Raw genomic sequence first — 20,857 nt, 5'->3', positions numbered from 1 at the left:
CCTTTAAGGAGCAGCTGGCACAACATACCATTAATCAGAGAGATCTAGGCAGTGCATCAACATGTTTCTCACAGTCTCCAATTCAGAATTTCACGAATAATCTTTGAAGATAGTTAAGACTGGATTGACGTTTCTGCTTTCTCATTACTAGTAATGTAACTTTGGATGATTCATTTAAGCACTCTGATCCTCAGATTTTTTCATCTTTAAGCCAAAGTCAATAGTACTTATTTCATAGAATTACTTAAGTACCAATGCTTAGCCCTAAAACATGGTTAATTAATAGTATCTATTAAGGATGTGTTTTACTGATCATTCTCTTAATGGATGAGATTGTGTTTTTCATACTTTGTATGTGGCAAAATAACAATTTCTTCCTAACTCTCATCTCTTGGAAGAAATATTATAGACTCATGTGGTCTAGAGGGGCTTGGATTGCCATTATAAAATGATCCTAAGTTCTTCAAATTACAGAACAGAAATGTAAGGTAATAATATTAATAAGTGTTTTATGTATTGATTACTAGTGATAATATTTAATATATAAAACAGCATATATACACATTATATATGTGTATATACAGTACAAGTATGTGTGTATATATATACAATATATAGGTATACGTGTATGTGTTACTAAGTCTCACAAATTACATTATCTCATTAACTATCTGTAATGACTTCATATGGCAGGCACCCTTATTATCTCCATTTTACAGGTGAGGAAATTCAATTTTAGTTAGATTAAATGATTTGCTCAAGATCAGTCTGAGTTCCATATCTGATACGCTATACTCCCTGGTTAAGGCTGGAGGACTGACACAGTCTCTGAATATATATATTTTTTTAAATGACCACATTAAATATTCAAAAGCCATTGTTCTACTCAAGGAAAACACTCTATTTTTTTTTTTTGCTTTTTATCTATTGAGTTTCCTTTTATCTAAATTTAAGTTCTAATTATGTTGAATATCACCCATAGTTAAAATAGTTGTAGTAAATAATTAAAATCTTATATTTTATTTTTTAAAAAGATTTTATTTATTTGAGAAAAACAGAGAGAGAGAGAGAGAGTATGAGAAGGGTAGGGAGAAGGGGCAGAGGGAGAGCGAGAAGCATGGGAGCTCATCCAGGGACTCAGTCCCAGAACTCTGGGATCATGACCTGAGTCAAAGGCAGATGCTTAACTGACTGAGCCACCCAGGCACCCTAGAATCTCAGATTTAAAGTAACCTGTTCTAGGACTGTATTTTATTATATTTTTGTTGAAAATACATGTATGCTCATCTACTGTATTTCTTAATTACACATTTGTGTTGGTATTCAACACTATTCACTTCCAAATAACCAGTTAAACTCTTCTTGAAGATATTATTATCATCCATTTGATATAATTCTATGGACTTTGTCTATTTCATTTACTCTTATGTCTTAAATGCCTGGAATAGTAGCTGACACGTAGTAGATATTCAGTAAATTGATAACCATTTTTCACTAGTTTGCATATGTGTCCACATCTCTGCAACTAAATCTTCAGCTTCCTAAAGGCAATGGTCATGTTTTATATTGCTCATGCAACTAGGCCAGTGTCTTAAATACAGTAAATGCTCAGTAATACTTATGTATTGATAGAGAATTCTGAAGAGCTATTTATACTACATTCTAATACCAATAATGTCTTTTTAAATACAATATTTCATAAAAGATCATTATTCAATATAATAGCAGGTGGTCTAGAAGGACATGTCTTTACAAATGCATAATGAGAGCTATCAAGGATATTGATTAACAAGTTTAGCCAGAGTTCCTCATCGAATGATACAAAATACAGTTTGGAAACACTATTTTCAAAAGCCCTTATTCACATAAAATGAAAGTACAAAGTAAAATAAATGTAACTTAACTAAATGCTCAACTTTGTGTACTTTAAAGTTTGTTCTGTTTCAGATCCATATGTATTGGTTTTGATTTGAGTATACACTAAATCATTTGACTCCTTACATTTCTCTCTGGTGGGCTTTCAACAGATTGCTCTCATTCTTGCTCTAGTTGCTGCTCTAATTACAGTGATTGGGTTGGTCTAATAAAAATGTAGATCTTTCATTCACATGAATATATAAATGACATATTACCCAGTAGACTTTGAGTGAAGGAAAAAAATCCATGGGAATCTATTGCAAGCAATAGAATTTCTATATTACTTTTAACACAAGTGCAGTGTTCCTCCAAGCTGTAAGTTTTTAAATAAAGAACAGAGAAATAGTTAAATAAGTAAGGGGGGAAGCTCCATCATGGTCTTTTTCCCCCCAGAAATGTCATTCATCTTCTGATATAGAAGTAGACATGGAAGGAAATCATAATGGAATTTTTTAAATAAAATGTTTTTCTTAAATAAAATAAAAAAATAAAAGCCTAGAGCCCTATTTAAAAATAACACTATATACAGACACTCTTAGTAATTTGTTATTTAAAATAAACCAAATGATTGAGCAACACACTAAAATATGTAAAACAAATAATAACCAAATAAGACTAAAGCCCATATTTAAAAGTTATGAGTAATGAAGTAATTTTATTATTTACTATGTTTCAACAAAGTAGAAGTTGGAAAAACAAAACAAAGTAGAAGTTGGAAAATTAAGCTTGAGTTGTAAGTAAAGAATACTGTAAAATATACAATTTTAGGAAATAATTGAATGAAAGATGAGAGATATTTTGGTGAGCTGTAAGAAGGAGTGTTTACTAGAGATGTAAAGTACAAAAAGCCCTTGCAGTAGGCATGAGATAAATAAATGAAAGTCATACAGGGCAAATTTTATTGAGAGGGATAGAATATATATGTCTACATAAAAAATAAAAAGGGAAAAATTAGTAAGGATATGACAATCATGGTCTTGTTTTGCACTGAAATCTACAGAAATACCTAAAGGCTATTCTTGTAAAGAATTTGCAGCCATAGTTCAAAATACCATGGAGTGACATTTGGGAAAAGTTTATACAGAAGAGTGAAAAATAATAATAGATACCATTAATAGAGTTTATCTTATGTAATCTTTACCACAATTTTATGATCTCCAGTTTTACAGATAATGAATAACAGGGTGATTAACAAAATCCTTAGAATCTGAGAATGGGAGAGTCAGAATTTTATGCCAGGTGCAGGACCCAGATCAGCATCTTTATATATTTATATTTCAAGTCAAGGAGTTTGGCCGTATTCTCTAAAAATCAAGGAGCCACTGCAGATTTCTGAGCAAGTTCCAGGATTCTTCTATTAGTGGTTGTGCCCTATTGTGACTCTAGATAACTTAATCATGGTAGCATGAAAATGTCTTTCCAGAATCCCCTCTTGAAATAAGATATGAACATTTTAACTTTCCAAATGGATATACTTGGAATGTTTAAAAGAAAGAAAAAGACCCATGCAGTCTTTTCACTGTTGTATTAAAAATATTGCTCTGAAAAGCTCCCTTCTTTTTTCTCTTTATGATCTATCACTGTTCATATTTATTAAAAAGCCCAATGGGGCAGCCCAGGTGGCTCAGCAGTTTGGCGCTGCCTTCAGCCCAGGGCCTGATCCTGGAGACCCGGGATCAAGTCCCGAGTTGGGCTCCCTGTGTGAAGCCTGCTTCTCCCTCTGTCTGTGTCTCTGCCTCCGTCTCTCTCTGTGTGTCTCCGAAGAATAAATAAAATAAAATCTTAAAAAAAAAAAAAGCCCAATGGCACTCATGTTATTACGAAATTCTCTCTTCATATCCAATATCAAGTGTTCAAAATAATGTAATAATTATTTAAAGTGTACATATCACTATGAAAATGTATAAACAAAATGTTTAATAATGAAATATATTAATTATACATTATTTTGAAACTACTACTTCAACAAAGGAAATCAGAATTCTAGATAAATATTTGGAAAGAAATAAACTAAGAAATAAACTAAGAAAAAACTAAGTATTTGTTAAATCAGCTTTGAATCTAGACTCCCAATAACTAAGTAGGGAATACAGCCTCCCGATTACAGCTGAAGCTGTACTCAACAATTTGTAATACTTTTTCTGGTTCCTAAATTATATAAAAGAAATCACCTCTGCTTATGCAAAAATTTCATTTTTGTGAGTATATCATAGAGAACAGATAGGAACAAAGGGCATTAGCATACAGCCTAATCCCATTAAAGTCATTTGATTTATATCTGTGTATTTGATCAAAACTAGGTTACAGACTTCTACTTCCAGTCAAGATATAGTAACAGGTACCAGATTTACCCTCCTCCCAAAACATCTGAAAAACATGGACAATATATATGAAAATAAAGGATAATCAAGACTGGATATCAGGCAACAAAGGATGGTAACCCCTTAGAGATTAAAGAAACAATGAGATGAGCCCTACTATTGCCCCCATCTTGTTGCATCCTCAGAGTTTCCATGCAAAGATGGGAAACCCAGACAGAGCCAGAAAGTCTCCCTGAGTTGAAGAGGCAGATGAGAATCTAGGAAAACAAAAAAATCATCTGTGGCACAATCCCATAGAACCCAAATAAATTTAGGTATTTCACTTTCCTGCCTTATAATTTCCATTATGGCTACAAATACTAATCTTCAACCCGACATGTGTTTTTGTCTCAATCCCGGGAAACAATGTTGTAACTCCCTGAGACAGGCAAGACAATGATTTTCTCTTTCTTCCCACTCTGGGACAGGCTTTTTAGAGTCTATATTCTCTTGTTTTCTTTTGGGATCTCCCCTCCATAAGAAGAATATACAATGACTGGGCAGTCAAAACAGCAAGTGTCCCCTACAAGCATGAAATATGCTTCCTGTGTGGAAGCACTATATGTTTTGCATAGATGATCTCATTAAAACCCTTCAACAATACCATGAGATAGGTATTGCTACTATATTCAGTTTGACAGAGGAGAAACAAAAGATTTAGATAAGTCAGACAAGTGTACCTATGTAGTGAGTGGTGAATTCAGATGTAACACATGAAGTTGGAACAGTTATCTATTATACCTCCCAGCTTTCGAACAATTGTAATATTGGTTATATAGTTGACAAGGAGAAGACATCAGCCCAAATACATTTCCATACCCAGGAAAACATATCAAAAATAAATGAAAAACAGCTTTCTTCTTGATATTTTTAATTCTACAGCCCTTGACCTAATGCATTACAAATACTACACACTAATAAATTATTCTACAATAATTTATTAAAATCAGAATGTACAATAATCTAAGAATTGAGAAAGAATAATATCTAATTCTTCAAAAAATCCTCCCTTCAACTAGTGTTTAACGAAACCTACTGGCCCTCCACATTTGCCCCTGATAAAACCTTAGGAACAAGTTTAGAAGCATGAAATCACCTATATTCTCTTTCTCGGATCAAATGAAATTTCAGCCTGAGGAAAAGACACAATTCTGAATAGCTTTGGAATGTGACTGTGGACACTCAAACCATCTCCTGAGTATCACTAGCATTACAGAGAAAGAAAAACACGCAGCTGGTAGACGTACGACACAAGGACTACATGGCAAAGGGGCTGAGAAGCAGATGAATAGCCTGGGCCACTTAGTCCTAGCGTGACAATCAGAAGGAATATTGTGGTACAGACCAAACCCCTGCAGATTAATGAAAGGGACTGAAACACCTGGAGGGGAAAAGTTAGCAGAACTGACAAAAAGGTTGAATGATAAAAAGTAGAGAAATACTGAGAGGGCACCATATCTCTGTAGGAAGCCACAAAAAAGATCACTAGTAGACACTTGATCACAGTCTATAAATTCAAGTTAAAAATATAAATGAAGTAAGGGAGTTATTCACAATCTCTGAATGTAATAGAGAAAAGATCAGTGCCCTGGAGCTGAAGAAAAGGTACTTTAAACTTATATTTGGGGGAATATTTTTTTTAATACTGTGAACAATTGGACAATAGGCTTAACTCCCAAGGGTAGTCCATGAATTGATCTTCCTACAGACACACTATGAAAGGTCAGAGAAGAAATCAGCCAGACCCAAGGGCAAGTTGCTATCACAGTGGTAGGAGTGGTTGAGATCATCTTTTTTCAAGCAACAAAGATTCTATGACTTTTTAAAAAGAACTCCAAATATTGACTTTACTTGATCAAACATAGTAACTCTTTTGGTGCCTTCTGAAGATCACTATATCACAATGCAAGTTCAACTTTAAATGTGTATGAATAATAAGTGACCATGCATTGGGTATTAAATATATATCCAGAGGATTCTCCAAAATGGATCGTATTTAGCGAAGACTGACTTCTATATTTGTAAGCATGTACATGGCTTATCATAATAGCTCCTTTGAATACATGCTAGTCAGCCACATTAATATAATAACATGACTGTGCTCCAGGAGATATCCCACTACTCACATCTACTCTCACTTGAAATGTTTACGTCATTCTGTACTTTCTTAAGCAACAAAACTCTTTTGAATACTACTTGTTAAAACAGATACTGGGAAATTCACTCAAATTCCCTATACACATGGATTACAAAATATTTTAACTAGAAATGAGTGCGTTGAAAGTGTCTTGTCTTTATTTTGTCAACCGCAAACTAAATGCATGCATATGAGGTTTGATTATAAGAAAAGGCTTCAAATCCATTATTTTCTTTAGGCAGAGGATGGGGCCTTTGGGTAACTTACATAATTCCAATGGTATGCTATTTATCAGAGAGCCCCTAATCTTTGTTTTTTAAAAACTAAATAAAACCCAAACCACTTCCTTCCTTTCTTATAAGCCCCAGCTTTTATAAAGTTCTCCCTTGTTTCATCAACCTAGCAATTACCTACTTAAATTTGTGTACCCAGTATAGCCTGTACATAATAATAACTAATAATAATAGGCACTTTTCTATGTGAAAGACATACAACATCTAGATTGTCTTCAAAATAGCCACATGAGTGAATTAGTTATTATTTCCCCAATTGTACAACAGAATTTGGTGCTATGTATTTATAATTTGTTCAAGATCTTACACTTATTGAATAACAGGATCAGCACTTTAATTCAGGTCTGATACCAATGTTCACACTTTTAAATACCCTCTTATATTGTCTCATATGTAGACATGTGTCTCAGAGATACTTGTAATTCCTAAAGCAGGAAGTATATTTCACTAACATTCCATCTCCTTCCACTAAAGTAACAAACTCCTTTTGAAATCAGGGATGATTTCTTATTAATATCCATATTTCAGTATAATATTTCACACATAGCATGCAATAAGCAATAAATAGATGGTCATGAAACACCTAAGAAGAAAATTACTTCTCCTTCCATTATATTATATATAAGACTACTTCCCTGTGATTATAATATGCTGTGTCTTTTTAGAAAATCTCTTGTTTTTTTTTTTAATTTTTTTGATTGCCACCCTCTCCCTAAACTTGACCTGATACTTCATATCTGGCCAAGGATGGCATAATATCATCATGACTTTGGAGGTCTAAAGTTATAATTTCAAATTCTAACTACTTAGGACCTTTGTGAAACTGCAGATTTCTAAACTGTGTTGAGTAAAAACTTCCTAATATTGAAAAAATGAGGGTATGGACGCTACCATTTCCCAGGTGCTATTGTGGTGACTAAATGAGATATCTACAAACAGTGGAAACAATGGGAATTCAATAAATTCTAATGTTCCACTCACCATTTATCCAAACATTTTAGTTTTATTTTTTTTTTGAAGTATCCAAACATTTTATTACCACAGAAACTTTCATTTAATCCATGAGGAATTTCCAACATAGAAAACTTCTGGGAATGGGTATCAGTACATATTCCAAGTCTAGTCTGGATCCTCAAGAAAGTTGGATATTAGTCTATCAACAATGAAGTTTACCAGGTCTCTGTTCTCAAGTGGTTCCAAGTCTAATGGAGAAAAGAGATAATGTAAGTAGATAATTCTAGGACAGTGTGTTCTGTGCTACAACAATGGTGTGAACAAACTGTAATGGGAACAGAAAGGAACAATTAACTGTTCAAGGACAGAGTAACCTCAGATAGGCTAATTTAGAGGAACAATTAATAAAACACTTGTAATTTTCCAAAGTACAGGTAACCTCTCTCATGGGTTCATTAGACAAAGAAAATACCAAAAGCCTAGAATTTCCTGTAAGCTACAATATTACTAGGTTTTACTGTAGCACAAAGCCCCAGAAGTACAAGAGCACTTTTCTTCAGTATTAAGGTAGTATTAATTTTATAACAATTTATAGGCAAATAGTACTCAGGTACACACAGGCCAAAATTCATGAAAAAGTTTATTGAATCTGCAGTATGAAAGGCCAACATTGCTGACTTAAAAGCACCAAACCTCTCATCAGGGAACAATGACTTTGATTATATTTTTTGAGAATGGATCCCATGAGACTTATTTTCGTGAAATGTCTCAAATTTTGGCTTAGTGCCACCATTGATTTTTATCGAAACTCTTGTGTAAAAAAAAGTAAGGTAAATATCATCAAAGAGGGAAAAGGAGGAGTTTTCCTAAGCAGAAGAGGCCAAATTTCAAATTTCTTAACAGTATGAGCAAATCATAAGAATTCAGTGTTTACATAAATTTACCTACACTTTTCTTGGGTTTATCCTTTGTGGTTTTGAAAAAGCATTGCATAAAATGAAACAGATGTTTAAAGGGTTTTGAGGAAAATTATCTGTTTTCTTCCAAAATTTTAACTCATAGACATCATTAGACAAAAATAGGTCTCAGTATCCTTCACTTCCCATCTCTCTGCCTGTTTTCTCATCTCTGAAATAAGGTGGTTTTCGTCACCCTTCTGATGCTACAGTTTATTTCTATTTCAACACTGAAGCTTTCGCTGTCACCAGCCACACTATTCTTTTGAAGAGTCACTAGTGGCACCTTACTCATTATAGATTTAAGTGAACCATGTTGCTGGAATATTTTTTTTTAATTTTTTTTTTTTAACCTTGCACTGATTTGAGCTCTTCCAACAATTGGGTAATAAGATGGGACACCTGGGTGGCTCAGCAGTCGAACATCTGCCTTTGGCTCAGGCCATGATCCTGGGGTCCTAGGATCGAGTTACGCATCACGCTCCCTGAAGGGAGCCTGCTTCTCCCTCTGCCTATGTCTCTGGCTCTCTCTGTGTGTCTCTCGTGAATAAATAAATTATTTTTTTAAATGAGTAATAAAGTGATTATTACTGTTTTTAATTTCTATTGAGTTGAAGTAGATAATTTGTTTAAAATTCAAGGAGAAGGGAACCTGGTAGCTCAGTCTATTAAGCATTCAACTCTTGTTTTTGCTTACATCATGATCGCAGGGTTGTGAGATGGAGCCCGTGTTAGGCTCTGGGCTCAGTGGAGTCAGTTTGAGAATCCCTTCCTCTCCCTCTCTTTCTCTCCTCCTCCTCTGCTTGCATGTATGTGCTTTCTCTCTCTCTCTAAAATAAAAATTGAAAAAAAAATTAAAATGCAAGCATGTATCTGTATGTTACGTATGCCAGCTGATTTACTAAGGTGATTCACAAACTGTATTTTTAACAGCTATTCATTTTGGAGTTCTTGCTATGTGGTAGACATTGTTAATCCTTTAATATATATTAAATATATTTCATTCATCCCTACAGCAACTGTATGAGGTAGGTATTATAACTATCTCTACTATAAAATAATAAAAATAAGACTTAGAGAATGGAAATGATTAGTTTCCCAACTAATTAGTTGTCCCTGTGCCCAAGGACACAGAACTAATGCATGTCCAAGGCAGGGTGTATACATTGTCTTTCTGATTCTATACTTCAAATCCCTCTCTCAGTCCTGACCTTTAGGCATAACCCTAATAGCATGTTTTCATTCCTTATAGTTCTGTATTATTTGGATGTTGCTCTAATAGCTTATTGCATTTGTGGACAAGAACAATAATGGATTCATCCAATTTTGAGTCATTTAAATTTGTGATAATACATGTCTAATAGCTCCATGAAGGAAATATTTCCCTGGTTTTACCACAACAGGATTTATCACAAGTAACAAATATTAAGCACATAGCAAATCCACAATGGACACATAATATGCACATTTGCTAAATCACTGGATTGTAATACATTAATGACAACAAAAAAGAAAAGTATGAGAAAATTTTCTTACTCTGTATCATGGTATTCATGTAAGTAGAAAAACAAATATGGACTTATAAACACAAACCAAATTTATTTAATAACAGCAATAAAATTCAACCAAACTATTGCCCATGGAAGTGAATAGTGACTAGTACTGGGCTTCCATTCATGTATATTTATTGTATACTCCATATCTAATAGTGACTTAGACATTAGTGTTTTCCTAAATTAGTTGTTATACCAAAACAAAACAAAACAAAACAAAACAAACAAGCAAAAACCAAGCCAATATAACTTTAATTTTCATCTAGGTAAGTGAATAAAATGGCAGCAATAGACCTAAAGTACTGGGTTCTTAATGTTAATCTTCACCTTCCCTAAATCTCTATAATCTACCAGGGCTATGCGGAATCTACTAGGAGTCTGAATTTCAGTTTAAAAATCACTCTTCCTTACAAAATTGAAATAGAATAAATATCTCTTATCACAAAATGCTCCCACATAGCACTCTTAATTGGTTTTTATAACCAATACAAAATTGCTATCAAAGAAGCTGACTTTGTTCTCAGATTTCCAGAAATCAGTTTATTCCCTTCATCAAAGTCCATATATTCAAATAGTTTGCTTTACACATTAGATCTAGATAATATTCCCTATGAACTATTATCTAATAGGAATCCTAGCCCTCTTATACTATGAGACACTCCTTTCTACCCAGGATGTTAAGAGAGAGGATCATGCCTACATGATGTTCCCAGATTTGCCCCGCACCAGGGTTGAAATAGCTCATTAAAAATTCCTTACTGACTTGTATTAATATAAATTAATAGGTAGAGAACATAATCCACCACAAAGTACAAATTTTTATTCAAATAATTCTATTAGCATAATTATCTTTTTTGAGAAAATTAAACGTACATTATTATACTTGATGTGCCACAAATTATAGAAGCAAAAATTTCACTTGTAAGATTCTGCAGTTCTCAAGTAATTAGCCATATTGCACCCTGGAAACTAAAATTAAATACATAAATTAAACCAGTAGGGGAGATAATAACATTGTAAAGGGGGTCTGCATATAGTACAGTGTGTCATACCTGAGGCTCAGCCTTAGAAGTTGGCTTAGTCACACAAGAACCAAACCAGGTTTCCCACAGTCCTGAGTTTGTGACTGAAGCGATTACTTGGCACTATTCTAAAGGGAAATTCTATCTCTGATGAAATACGACTTATGCAAATAGGTCTCTTTTGGATACTTTCTGAACATTGTTCAAGTTTCTTAATCTGTGATACTCAGGGTGTGAATTCAGCAGTGAGGTGTTACATAAATTCAAAGTTATAGTTAATGTCCTTTCCAATTTACACAAATGAAACTTTTCTCTCCTAGTTCTCTGAAGACACACACATGGAGGCATAACAAGGATGTTCAGTATTCCTCTTACTGGAAGTGGCTTGAGGTTGAACTTATAACATTTATATTAGCTACATTTAGTGATAATTGCTGCCTAGTTCACAAGTTTAGGACTACTCTTTCTACAAGTAAGTGTTACTTAGTTGGATAGAAAGATCAGTCTGACACTAGGCTTAAAAGCAAAAAAGTATAAAAGGAAACATGAAATCCCCATAACATTTTATTCTCCTCCATATGTAGTCATTATTTCTGATAATATGGGAGTTAGGTAACTAACACTATATACTAAGTTCCTCCTATTTTATTCCCAGACATAGTGAGATCCATCCTAAACACAAAGTCTTCTGACTCCAAAAGAGGAAACAGAAGATGAAGGGCTGGGATTATTTCACTAGTAATTTTGGTACCACAACTTTACCCAATATTCCCTGTATATACCCGAACACCCAAATCATAAATGTTCATTTCAAACATAGGCTCTTTTCATATAAAATCTGCATTACTAGAGTAGAAGAGATTTTATGATATAAACCATAGATAATCCTCTTATCCTCTTATCACAGTTTTATGTAAAACCCATAGGAATGGGCACAAGGTCTGAAGATCTTTGTATAACATTTTAATGCCCTTCAGAAGGCACCCTTTACTGAGGAGCTAAAAACAACTAAATGAGGTTGGTGGGAGGGTGGGGGAAATACAGAAGGGGGATTAAAATGCACTTATCTTGATGAGCACTGAGAAATGTATAGAATTGTTGAATCATTATATTATACATCTGAAATGGATATTATGCTATATGTTAATTATACTTGAATAATAATTTTAAAAGGCCTACAGATTAGAAAGGGAGAGATAAAACTCTCCCTATTTGCAGATAATATGATGGTCTAGGTAGGAAATCCAGGGGAATCTATTGGAAAAAATAAACTAAAACTAAATGGTTTTACCTAGCCAGTTAACCTCAGGAGGCCTTTGTTTTTGGCTTATGCTAGCACAATGAATACATGGTGACCAAGTTTGGAAACATATATGGATGGGCCCAACATCATGGGCTCACACTCCCCTGATCAACGTACTATTGCTGACCTAGGTACTATTGCTGCTTCTTGTCCAACCTGCCAGCCACAGATTGCTCAGATTCCTCATCCTCCTCTGGATTGAAGTATTCATTCCCCCAGACTGTGAGTAATTGACGCAGGACTATAAAAGATTCCTATACTTCCCATAATTTTGGATAACTGTAAAGGTCATCCTACTCCAGAATTACTTATGGGATCTGGTGAGGTCTTTGTTGTGACTGTATCAAAGTTCAACTTCCTCCTCTGATCATTCCTGCTTCCTTACAGGCCCTTTTATCAGGAAAAAAAAAAAAAATCCTGCACACAAAGATCCACCTCAAAGTCTACTTTCCAGGGAAACAAACCTATGAGAATGATATTATAGGGAATTAATACCAAAATCTATATTAGTTTCTTATAGCTGTTGTAACAATTTGCCACAACTTGAGTAACTTAAAACAAGAGAAATTTAATCTCTTAAAGTTCTGAAAGTTATAAGCTCCAAATCAAGATATCAGCAGGGTTCATTACCACTAGAGATTCTAAGGAAGAATCTGTCCCACACTTCTCTTCTAGTTTCCCCTGACTGTTCAAAATTCTTCATATACCTTGGTCTGTAGATAAATTGCTCCAGTACCTGGCTCCATCTTCACATGGCATTCTTCTTTCTGTATATCTGTGTCTAAATTTCCCTCTTCTTTTAAGGACACCAATCTTTGATTAAGACCCCCTTAATCCAGTATAACTTCATTTTAACTCAATTACACCTAAAGACTTTATTTCCAAAAAAGATCATATCCTGAAGTTCCAAATGAGCAGGAATTTGGAGGATGGGGGCACTATCCAAGACAGAACAGTAAAATAGAATAAAGGAGAAAAACTATATGATAATCTTAATCAATACAGAAAAAAATCATTTGACAAAGTCAACATTCATTCATGGTTTGTTTGTTTTCTTAAAGACTCAATTAACTAGGAATACAAGGGAACTTCTTTCATCTGAAAAGTGACATCTACATAAAACCTACACTTATCATATTTAATGATTACATATAGAAACTTTTCCTGAAAATAAAGAACAAGGCAAAAAGGTTGACTTCACTTATTTTCTGCAATGTTCAATAAGAAGAAATAAAACTCCCTTTATTAACAGGCAACCTCATTATTTTCATAGAAAATCATAAAAAAATGTACAAAATACTTCTGAAGTATTTTGTACTTCACTAATCACTAATGAGTGAGGATAACAAGGTTGGCAGATGTAAAGTCAATATAGAAAATTCATTTGTATATCTGTATGATGCCAGCAAAATACTGAAAAGTAAAATTAAATTTTAAAAACTATCAGTCTTTTAATAAAAACATACAATATATAAGAATAAATTTAATAATAATGTGTAGCAATTTTCCACCAAACTGAAAACTAATATGTCTAATATATAACAAAAGGAGACCTAAATAAACGTGGACATTTTTCACATTATAAATGAAAAGACTCAGTATTGTTAAATTGTAAACTTTCTTCTAAATGATATTTGGAAATAATATATTATTAAGCTCTTCTTTTCCCTCCAGAGTAAGTTGACTCACTCTACTTTATTTAAAGTCTTACTCTGAATCTGTGAGCAATCAAGACCTTATGTAATTGGCATGTTGACAGACAAATACGTCAATGGGACAAAACGGAGATGACAGAAATAGATTCACACAAACACCAAATTACTCTGCAGGAAAACAATTTTTTTTCCCAGCAAAAAACTCTCTAATGACTTTATGAACTTTCAGAATAAAATTAACTTGAACTTCTACCTCAAACAATACATAAAAATTAATTCAACAGAGATCATAGACCTAAACCCCAAAGCAAAACTAGTAAGCTATCAAACAAAATCAAAACCAAAAAAAAAGTATATTTGATGTCAGTACAAGCAGGAGATGTGGTAGGTAAGATTTCTTAGACTAAGAACAAAAAGAAGATAATGATAAATTGGATTTCATCAAAATTAAAAACTTCTTTCCTCAAAAGTTATCATTAAATAATAAGTAATCCAGGACCTGGGAAAATATATGTCCAAAACACATGTGGCAAAATGACTTGTACAGAGAAAATAAACATCTCTTGCAAATCAGTAACAAAAATATAAAGAAGCAAAAATGATCTATAAAATATTTAAACAGAACCTTCATGAAAGGAGATGAAGAAAGTAATTTTTAAAACTTATAAAAAAGGTGTCTCACATCATAAATCATTGGGGAAATCAAAATCATTAGGGATCAGGGAGATGCAAATTAAAGCACAAGGACACAAGGAAGGCACCTGGGTGGCTCAGCTGGTTAAGTGTCTAACTCTTGATCTCAGCTCAAGTCTTGATTTCAGGCTCATGAGTTCAAGCCCCATGCTGGGCTCCATGCTGGGTGTGTAGCCTATTAAAAAAAAAAAAAAAAAAAAGGGAAATCCACTCACTAGAATGGGGAAAAAAATTAAGACTGACAACAGTAAATATTGATGAAAATGTACAGTGAAAAACAATAAAATTACTTTGAAATAGTTTGGTATTTTCTTATAAAGTTAAACATACACCAACCTACTGACATAGGATTTCGAATTATCTACAAAAGAGAAATTAAAAATATATCCACAAAAAGATTTATACAAGAATCTTAAAATAGCAGCCTCTTTCATACCTTATAGTACTTGAAATAGTGTGGAATTAGTGTAAAGGTAGAAAATAATTTTGTAAATAGTTGATTATCTATCTAAAAGACCAATTTATTCACTGGGGAAAGTCTTTCCAACAAATGGTGTAGGAACAACTTGATAAATATGTTCATACTAGCTTGTACCTGAAAACAACTCAAATCTCCACCAAAAGAAGTTAGATAAACAAATTATTGCCTTCAATGGAATTCTACTCCAATAAAAGAAAAAGAATGAGTTTTTGTTACATGTAAAAATATTCATGAGTCTCAAAAATATTATTTTGAGTAAAGTAAAAGAGAAAATATTGTATATTATTTATATGAAGTATAAAAATAGGCAAAACTAATTAATTAATTAATTAATTTATTTATTTATTTATTTATTTACTGAAATCAAAATTTTACTGGGTAACCTCACAGTGCCAGACTGGTTGACATATGGCTCCACTTTCCACTATAGGCCACGTAGGGCTGAGGCAGGGGTGGGACAGGCCTTTTAAGACAGCTCCCAGACCACGTGGAATAGGGTGGGCAGCTCAAGTGGGTATCTCCGTCGATGCAGGGTGTTTTGAGGGGTAGGGGCTAGTTCCGGGATCCCGACGTTCTGGGAAGAAACTGCAGGTTTTGGACCACATTCCTCAACTGGGCCTGAATATTCTCCATTTCAGCCAGGCCGCGCTCCAGACTTCGCAGCCGGTGATCCTCACTGCTTGGAGGGCCACACTCTTGATCCAGCTGAGGGGTCCTGTGGGGATCCCAAAACTAATTTATTGTGTTAAAAATGAGAATAGTTGCCTATGAGGTGTGTGTGAAAAAGATTGACTGAAAAGGGGCAAAAAGGAAATTCCTGAGCTCATGAAAATGATTTGTATCTTGATTAAGATGTTGGTTATCTGATGTATAGATTGTCAAAATTCTGAATCACCCATTTAATATATTTGTATTTGTATGTAAATATTCTTCCTCAATGAAATAAAATAAATTGAATAAGTAAAAATTATTCCAATTCTAGGAAGTGAATTATCACAAAAGAAAAATTTCAGATTATGCCAAAGCAATCCTTAGTGGAACAAAGACATTTCAAAAAGAAAGAATAAATAGATCTGAGGATTTTTAACAAATAATATAAGCAATAAAAGAATGAATCATTGGAAAATGATTTTAATTTCTTGCTGACTTGACATGAAAACTTGTATCAATGAAGGTGACATAATATGCCCCAAAAAGGTCATCAACGATCCTGATGGCAGAGTGGTTTATGAATGTCATGGATTCAAGGAGTAAGATTAGTTGCTACGCAAAAGAACTTTTAAATTCCCTGTTCACACTTGATAGATAATTCACAGAGGCTTTCTCAAACTTGACAACAATCCTGAAACTTTGCATGGAATGATCAATAATAAATTATGGAAGCCAAAAAGAAACTTTTTAAGGCTACCAATAAAAAAGAACAACTTCAGGGGTGCCTGGGTGACTAAGTAAGTTAAAGATCTCACTCTTGATTTCAGCTCAGGTCATGATCTCAGTGTCACGAGATCGAGCCCTTCATTGGGCTCTCACTGGGCATGAATCCTGCTTTAGATTCTCTCCCTCTCCTTCTGCTCCACCCCCACAGTGTGCATTCTCTTCTCCCTCCCTCTCCCTCTCTCTTTCTTTCTCAGAAAAAAAAAAAAAAAAACAACTTTAGATCAACCTTGCTTGAGAAAAGACTTATTATTCTATTCTCATAGAAGATATTATTACAAAATATTTATCATATGAAAAAAGCAATCAGAGTATACTGCCAAAAATGTAGGGAAAATGATTGCAGATGTCTGTCAGGATTTACATTAATGAATATATTAGGTTATTACTCTGGATTTTATAATGGTTGTGGTATATTTTCACATTTTATAATTTGTAACTTATTATGATTTCTCATTTTAAATTATCACTTTCCCACCCCAAACTATAATCATAATTTTGTGATCTTTTCTCTTAAGGAGAGCATGCAAAATAATATGAGATTCAATCTCCACAAAATATGAGAGATTTGGACCTCTTACAAGTCCTTTCAAGGGTTTTTCTTTTAGGTGCTAACAATGCCCTCTCCCTACATTCCTAGGATGTCGCACCATCCTTGTTATGTTACACCCACCCTCAGCCTCACCTCAATCAGCTACTCTTCATTACTCCCCTATTGCATTAATAGATTAATTACTTTTGAAACACTTGAACCTAAAGTTCAAGAAACAATTGATGGTTTCATTATCACTCATTTCCCTCCAAACACATAACCAACATTATATCCTATATATTTGTTAGTCAACTCTAATACTGTTTATATTATTGTCTCTAAATCTCTGTAAATAGGACTTCTATTCATGGGGAAAGAAATAAAATTACAACACAAAATAGATATCACCAGCTAATCCATAATTAATTTAATACTCTTATGGCTGAATAAATATACACCACAAATAACAACACTAAGATACCATAATACAACACTCAACTCCAAAGTAAGAAGAGACAAAGTAGAGAGATCTATTCTAAATTTTTGTTCCCTTTTCATCTGGACCTTACTAAATTCACAATGGGCAACTAATAGTTAAAATTTGCAAGATGGTATTTTTGTCAGTGAGTGAATAGAAGATTTAATTGCTGTTGCCTCTGCTTCGTTGGCAGAAAAGTTTAAAAATGAAGAATTGAATTATGCAGTTATTTAAAATGATGTTCCCATAAAAAATTATGACAAAAATATTTAAAATAAGTTGAAAAAATGATTTGTACAGTATACTAGTGTTATCTTTTAAAACATTCTATAAATACATGCAAAACTCCAGTTAAGAATAGAAGAAAATGTTACCAGTGAAAGATAACTCCAGGTGGTGCAAGAGCTGAGTTTCTTTCTTTGTGTTTGTCCATAATGATCAAGCTTCCACAACTACATGTTTCATTTTGTAGTAAAGAAGTTTTAAAGTAATGTTTTTTAACAAATGTTTAATGAATTCTAAAAATCATATATACACTATGATCTCAGAATACAAGTATATGGGTATGTGTATATAAGTACATGTACATACAAATGCATTTCATTTAAGTATTTTATAATGCACAGAGGCAGCACTCACATTTACCAGGAAAGGATCCAAAGGCAGTACGGCAGAAAGTTAGTAGGAGCTCTTTCTAGGAAGTGAGCATAGGAGTGATTTTTATTTTTTTCTTTTATACTTTTTATATTGAATTTTTTCTGTAATTAATATATACTTTCTAATGAAGGAGTATGAAAAGGGCAAGAAAAATGTCTTTAAAAACTTGTTTGTTTTATTACAATAATACTTCCTAGTGATACTGCATAAAGCCAGACCTTTCCTACCTCAAGGTCAGTTTTTCCCAAATTTTAGATAAAGTCTCCCAGTCTCATTGAGAAAGGGGGAAATAACAAAGTTCAGACATGGAGGGTTTTCAGCCCCAATGGGGCAACGAACAACTGGAGAAAAAATAAGGTGAGCAGGAGGGGGAGGAAAACTGAAGCATGAGAACAATGCAAATGACCAAACGGATAAGCAACAATATTTGTAAAGATTTGCAATTAGGTCAGCAAGCTCAGGAGCAATTATTGATTTGACTTTGAGATGTTGTAGAAGGTGCCTGAGGGACTCCAATACATACACAACCTGAACAAAGACATTGCAGGAAGACGTTATCAGCTTAGCCAATAGGATCAGTAAAAACTGAAACACATACACACACATAAATACACACATATACATTAACACACTTGCACACACACACACACAAGGCTATGAATTGTGAATCCAGCCCCTGAAGCACGAATCTGCTGCAATAGCAGATTCAGGTCTGACAAATGATTACCAACCATGTAAAGGGGTAAAGGGGTAGGAGGATGAAGGTGGTTGTCAGGTATTCCTGGTAAGTTAAACTCACACAGACAATATTTTAGTAATAATGATGCCCACTCTTAAATTAAGAAGTTAACTCTTCAAATTATGTTTGAGTTCTAATTTCTCCTACATTGTGCTTATTGAATTATTCCCAGATGTCTTTGTTCCAATTTGACAAATATAAATTAATATGGTTTATTAAAGAAATACTGGACCCTGGCAGATTTTAAGAGCCATCATTAACACACCAGGGTCCAAGTAAGGACCAATTCATTCTTCCTGATTAAATTAGTCTACAACTCAACCTACCCTGTGTGGAGAGAAACTGGCATAAGGATGATTTATATATAAATATAAATCACAGATATATATACACACATTTATATATATATATATATACATATTGTGTGTATGTGTATATATCTATCTATATTTAATATATACACACATATATATAACCATTATCAGTGGAAGGCTATGGCATCCTAAAAACAAAACAAAAAAGCTGAGGTGAGCCTGCATTTCAATGTCCTCTGAATAATACTTCTTAACATTTATTAATCTCCATGTACTTTGCATATTATTGGTATATAAGTACTTATTTCATCTAACTGGATTGAATTAAGAAGGTTACATATCATGAATTTATCGAACATTTACAAGGAAAGTTTTCAGCTGCGCTTTGTTCCTGAGTAAGAATGGCTCTCGAGTGTCAGACCGCAGGAACCATTCACATGTTCCCTCTCAGGGGAGGCTCCCATCAACAGTGCTAAATTATGTGTGATTGTTGACGCTGGGCATGAGTCCATGGAGAAACTAGGAACTGGACCAAAATCACCACTGAACTTTTAGAGGGTAATAACTTCTGTTCATTTCTACCTTACCTATGCTTCACCTCCGAAAAGTTATTTTTAAAAATCACATTAACCATTTAACCCTTGACAAAACAAGAGCCTAATCTCTTTTTTAAAATTTGCTGTTTACACTAATATAGATATAATTTTTTTCAAATACATGTGAAAGATCTAATTCAAGGATGGGGGTGGTGGGGTGGGGGATGATGTACATATGGCTTGAGTGCAATAGCTTTTTGTTTTTTTCAAAACAGATTACCTCATGTAACATAATCTTTGTCTGCAAATTGAGGAGATAGCAGAAATGAGATGGGATTTTAAAAAGACATCTAATGAGCATGGCAGATAATGTTTATTATAAGGATATAGTCAAAAAGGCAAGAGGGTGTTAAAATGAGCCATTCTCTAAAACAGTTACTTAAACACGTTTGTGATGTTTTAGAAGAAGCAATACCATCTCAATTCTATTTTCAAAGGTTAAATGTCAACTACCTTTGAAACTAAAAATTCTAACTTCAAGACCTTAGATCTTAAACTTAGTCTGATATAGAAAAGAAAATTGTTCTCCTACAAGAGAATATTTGGACACACAGATGCTTGGTAATTAATAATTTATTGAAACTATTCTAAAGAACATTGCTTTATTTTATATATTGTTCTAAAGATCATTGCTTTATTTTACACATGTATTAAGTCATGAAAAAAAGATTTTAAAAGTCTCAATATTTAATATTGTTGTAAAACTTTAGCAAACTGTCATCCAAGGTGTACAAGCAAATAATGATATCTACTGTTAATTAAATGGCCAAAGTTTTGCTAACT

Source organism: Canis lupus, chromosome 35, assembly GCF_048164855.1.
Source record: "Canis lupus baileyi chromosome 35, mCanLup2.hap1, whole genome shotgun sequence".
Classification (NCBI taxonomy): Eukaryota; Metazoa; Chordata; class Mammalia; order Carnivora; family Canidae; genus Canis; species Canis lupus.
The sequence above is the reverse complement of the archived record's forward strand: the minus strand, read 5'-3'. Positions refer to the sequence as shown.